The sequence below is a fragment of the Lygodium microphyllum genome, chromosome 12 (assembly GCF_053477565.2).
Source record: "Lygodium microphyllum isolate KBCC chromosome 12, Lygodium_microphyllum_v1.1.10, whole genome shotgun sequence".
Classification (NCBI taxonomy): Eukaryota; Viridiplantae; Streptophyta; class Polypodiopsida; order Schizaeales; family Lygodiaceae; genus Lygodium; species Lygodium microphyllum.
The window spans coordinates 133,255,312-133,261,363 of NC_141146.1; positions in this window are offsets into that span (position 1 = coordinate 133,255,312).

Genomic DNA, 6,052 nt, shown 5'->3' on the forward strand with positions numbered 1-6,052 from the left:
CGGTCCTGGATAGTAAGTCTTTTATGATCTTTATAGTTGCCAAAAAGTACTTTATATCTCATTGTTATGGCGCTAATTCAAAGACAGTTATGGTCTTTTTTGGGGTTTGTCATTAGATGTATGATCGATGTAAGTTTAATGAAGATAGTTGTGGTCAATGATAGTGCAAAGCACTGGTATCCAGATCTCACCAACACACCATGTAGACTGGAATGTAAGCCTTGTGAGGTTGAGGTTTTACTTTTTAGTTGTGCTTGATGAAATCTTTGTTTGCTTTTAGGTCCTACCATCTTACCATTGAATGTAGTTAGCTGCATGTCTTGCAGTTGTACCTGGTCTAGCTGTGTGCTCAAGACTTAGCACTCTTGATCTAGACGTGTGGAAATCGTTAGTTTAAACCATCTCAAAATCTTCATTAATCAGAATATATGTAGCTTTTGTTCATGTGGTGGCCCAAATGCACGCAGCACAAGTCAATTTGACTTGAGATTTAATTTTTGAGTTTCTACCCTCCACTATTGTGTATGTGATATCTGTCCTCATAAAGTAGCTTTGAGTTTCTATTCTGGTGCAGAAACCCGAGGTAAGTATCATAGAATCAAAGACAGTTATGGTCTTTTTTGGGGTTTGCCATTAGATGTATGATTGATGTAAGTTTAATGAAGATAGTTGTGGTCAATGATAGTGCAAAGCACTGGTATCCAGATCTCACCAACACACCATGTAGACTGGAATGTGAGCCTTGTGAGGTTGAGGTTTTACTTTTTAGTTGTGCTTGATGAAATCTTTGTTTGCTTTTAGGTCCTACCATCTTACCATTGAATGTAGTTAGCTGCATGTCTTGCAGTTGTACCTGGTCTAGCTGTGTGCTCAAGACTTAGCACTCTTGATCTAGACGTGTGGAAATCGTTAGTTTAAACCATCTCAAAATCTTCATTAATCAGAATATATGTAGCTTTTGTTCATGTGGTGGCCCAAATGCACGCAGCACAAGTCAATTTGACTTGAGATTTAATTTTTGAGTTTCTACCCTCCCCTATTGTGTATGTGATATCTGTCCTCATAAAGTAGCTTTGAGTTTCTATTCTGGTGCAGAAACCCGAGGTAAGTATCATAGAATCATGCTCTTAGAGGATTTTGGTATAATTGTAGAAGTTCAAATGTCTGATATTTCTAGTAAGTGATGGGCCAGTTGTTTAAAAAGAAGTGGGACACAGAATGGGCAATAAATGATATTTATCTGTTTGTAATTACCCTCCTTTCAAGCAGTAGCACCAACAGACTAGTTTTCAACGGCTTTCCCTTCATGTAGCAGGTTTTGATTTGTGTTCAAATCCATTCTCACACAGACTCCCTCACATAAGTTCTGCCTTGTTAGATTGCACATTTTCGACTGTATTATCTACTTCATGTGAGCACATAGTAGCATATCATATTAGGAATCCACCAATGGGATGGGGTTGCCTTGGCTATCAAAGATCAAAGTTTTCTATTTTCTAGAAATGTGAGTGGTAAAGATGGGGGTCCATGCAGATTCGCAATGTAGTGGGCAAGAGATGGTATAGCCGCAACAAGAGGTGCAGTGCAACAATATGCTTGCATGCGTTATTTGCCCTCTTTACAGATTTTAGGCAGTTTACAGGTGTGAAAAGTGGGAGATGCTGTTGCAATCGTGCACCTTGTATAGGGGGAATGCCATAGCAAATGGGCAAAGCAAAGCTCTTTACCTTGTGTAGTGGTTCTTGAAGATCATCATGCTCACAAGGCCTTGCTCCCCCCTACACAACAAAACTTGCCCTATGAAGGCCCTTGCTTCTTGTATGTTGATCAACATGTGAAGGTGTGATTCCTAGATAAGATGGTCTCTAAGTGTGTTGTGCACCTTGATGGATAATTTGAAACTTGTGGAAGGCTTGATAGCATACCTCCCTTAGCAAAGGATCGAATTTGAAGTCACTATGAGCATTGCTTCTTGCTCTTTGATCAAGACTCCACTCTTCTTTCACTTGTGTTTTAATTGGACCTTGTCATCCTTTTCTTTGTTTGCAATCAAGTGTATCCAATGTTTGCCATAGCAGATGATATTGCCACAAGCTTGGGATGCTGGTTGAGGGTGGCCTTGATATTGAGATGTTGAGGGAATTCTTGGTAGAGGTTATCTTGCATTTTTACTTCTCTTCTAGTTTCCATGAGGGCCAAAGGCAAGCTATAGTGTTTCTTTTTGGATTTGGCAATAGAGCTTAAGTTTTGGAGTTTTTGGCATTTGGGATAATCCTCTTTTATTGAAATATTAAACATTTCCTTTTTCTTTTCTTCCTCCTATTCCCCTTTTTCTCCATCGTCCTCTTCCCCTTCTCTACTTTCACTTCCATTCTCTCTCTCTCCCCCCCTCACCGATCCATGTGCTCAAACACCTAACATGAATATATAAAATAATCTATTGTGCCTCCCTCCCAACTTGCACACTACCTTTGTAATGACCTGTTTCCATCTTATTCGTTCTCAATATACATGCTTCTCTCTTTCTCCTTGTGTGTTCTCTCTTATACTTTGCTAAACTTTGCAAAGTTGCAATTGTTTATAGGACCTTCCAAACACAGCACTCATTAAGAAGCCATTTCTTTGCCTTTATGATTGTAGTATGGTATTTCAAGAAAGCATAACCTTGTGTGCGCTAATCCCTAATGTGGATACCAACAAAATGAACCTATTTCTTTGCCATTGTGTCGTGGCACTTGAATACAATACTCATTGCATTAAGTGTATTGATCACGCAATGTAGATACTAACACAAATATTGTATTCTCAACAATCTTCTTTGTAAAAAGGAAACTGTCAAACACGATTATTTTTTAGCATATAGCCTCCTAGTGCTCATCAAGGTGTTGTCTTGAGTGCTTTGTACGTAGTGGCTTTGGGGTGTGAACCATAATGCAAGCTTGATATTGCCAATATCACATCTAAGTGAGTAAAGTATCATATCACATTTGGTAAGGGATTGATAAAACGCGTACATAAATTGCCATTGTGCCAAGCTTTGCATTCTTTTCTATCAAAGAGTACAAAAGAGGATAATATGCAATTTAAACTTAAAGGCTATGCGAATGTGTGTGAGAGGTAATGTTATACACATTGTCATCTCACCACTATCCATGTCTAAAGGATGTAAAGTATACATTTTGAGCAGAGTTTGCATGTTGTGTAAGAAAGCATTGTGGTTGACAACCTTGCTTGGATCTACATATTGCATGTTTTGCTAATACTTAGCCAAGGTGGGAATTTCACCTTCAACCGCTATAAGTGGGAATGAGTGATGCGTAAAATATAATTTGAGGTGATGTCAAGAAGAGAGTGATGATCATTCATCATGATGCACATGAAGCCAAGAAGGGAGACGTTTCACCATCATCATCATTATCTTTGGGGTGAATGAGAGACATTAATCATCATATGTAGGAGGTTTCCATCTTGTTGGGTATTGACTTGTAGCATCAAGAAAGAGGTAGGGATGTAGGCTTTTATGTGTTGCTTTTTTCTATGTCTTTTTATTATGTATTTGGTAATAGCCATTCAATGTTTATTATTGAGATTCCTTAGGTGAAGGGCCTATGTGAGCACACGATTTCTCTAATGTTGACACTTTCTCGAACTCCATAGCGACAACACTAAATGAGACATGCTCTTAAGAAGCTCAACCTACTTGTAAGAAAAAATGGAAATTCTAGGATGTCCAATAGATCGAATCTTGTAGGATAATGATAATGAGAAATAAGACTAACCAAGAGCAAAAAAAACACATGCATATGATTGTGCAATAGATCAGAGATTGTAACTCCTAAGAGAATTTGGGTTTCAAGTCTTGAACATAGCTTAGAGGAGCCAGAGATTGACAACACTTTTGTTCCCTTACTGATAGAAAGGGTTACTGAACTCATAATCCTCGGAGACCAAAGAACACAAAGCTAATACCATGGAGACAAGTAGATACATGGGAAAAGTGACCTACACAAATCCTTGGAAGACTTTAATGTAGTTGATTTTGACTTGAGTGAAATGATCCAAGAGGCCATAGAATATAAACTCTAGACCCTTAAGGATGAAAGTAAAATCATCCTTGAAAAATTGATGGACTTAACCATAGCCACACAATTGGAGAGGATAGAGATGCAGAACGAGATTGATGACATCAAGAGACTCATCTTGAACACTAGGTTGGTATTATACTACCAATGATTCTTTGTTAGAACCGGTCCAAAGGTGGTTACTAGATAGTTCTAGCATGTTATACTCCTAAAACCTAGATCTTCTAAAGGGTACACATCACACAAAAGGAGCATGCCATGGGACTAATGCATGGCTAAAAGGGGTGTGATGTTAACTCTCACAAGAGAAAGAGTGTTAAAGACAAGTTGAAAGTTGAATCAAAGTGCAAAGGAGGACTTGAGGATTCAATTTGACATTAATGCTTGTTGCTTGCACATTGATAAATGTACTAATCTCATAACCATTGACAAATGTATTTATTTGGGAAGTTGTTAGTAGTTGGAAGTGATGCAAAACAACTTGGCTTTGGATGCTTGAAAAGATGTTTTGGATGCTCAAAGAGATCGAGCAACATTGAAGCCTTTCAAGAGAAGAGGAATCAACATTCTCTTCCATTTTCTTCCTCTCAAATGTATATACAAGAGGAGAAAATAAAAATACATTTTAAGCATTCACTTTGGAGTCATTCTATCCATTTATGGCATCTTGATAGCACTTTCATATTTTGGCCATAACTTTTGCATATGATATCAAATTGAGATGTTTTATAACTTAAAATGAAGAGCATAGTTTTGAGTTCTTTGTTTTGCATAAAACAAAACATTTCTAATTGGGATAGCACTTTTGGACAACAACTTACACTCACAGGCTCTTGGGCTTTTCATGGTTTTGGATTGTACATAGATTTCCATGGATTTAATATATTGAAGTATTTATCATGCTATGCTCACTTTATAGAGATTATATGGATTGAAATAAATTTATGAAGGTAGTTTGCATGTACTTTGTCTCAATTGGATGTTTTAAGCTCACAAGATAGCCGAAATACTTGGGAAATATTGCAGAAAGTTCATATGCCTTTGGGAGTACTGAAATATTATTTTTTACATTAGTTTTATGCTGATTTGATATTTGAATAGTTGTTGCCTGGCTTTGTGAGACACTTCATTTGCATTTCATTGATCTATTTTGAGCTTGTAGTTGGGTATTTCTTGTTGCTATTTTTAGTATGTAGACATACTTTTGTTATTCTAACTTCTTCATTGATTTCAGAGAATGCATTGTTCAATATTAAAAAGCTTGTTGGTATGAAATTTTCATATTGGAAAGAGAAATTATGCAATGAATTAAGCTAAAATAAGCATGTAAAGTTGATCAAATGTGGTGGGATTAAAATTGAGGACATGGATGCAAATGTATGGAACAAATTGGATGAGATGACATACTCTACATATGGTGTTAGGTCTCATAGCAAGCCATTTGATTGTAAGATACTAGAGGAGTTATGGTATGGCAAGAGACCTAGTTATGATCACTTGTACGTTTTTGATTGTGGCACATTTATGTATATACTTAGGGACAAGCGGAGTAAGCTTGATCCTAAGTCTAAAAAATGTGTTTTTCTTGGCTATGGAGAGAGTTAAGTGAAATGAGCTATCGCTTGTGGGATCTTGAATCAAAGAAGGTGGTATGCAACCATGATGTCATCTTTAATGAGGATAAGATGCATAAGTAGAGTATCAAAATGGTTGAGATTTGCAGAGTGGTATTGTAGGAAGATGGGCAGCTAGCACATGAGGAAATTGTATGGTTTGTTCCACATAATGTAGGGCTTGGAAATTCACTAAATGTTGAGGTGCAAGTTCCAAGAAATAGTGGACAACCTCATGTTTTACGGGATAGATAGATGGAATAGCAAGAGGTCCCAATTGAGCTAGTTTTATGTAGGTCTATGAGGGTTTTTATACTGCCATATAGATATACTCTTAACTTTGGACTATATTGTGGT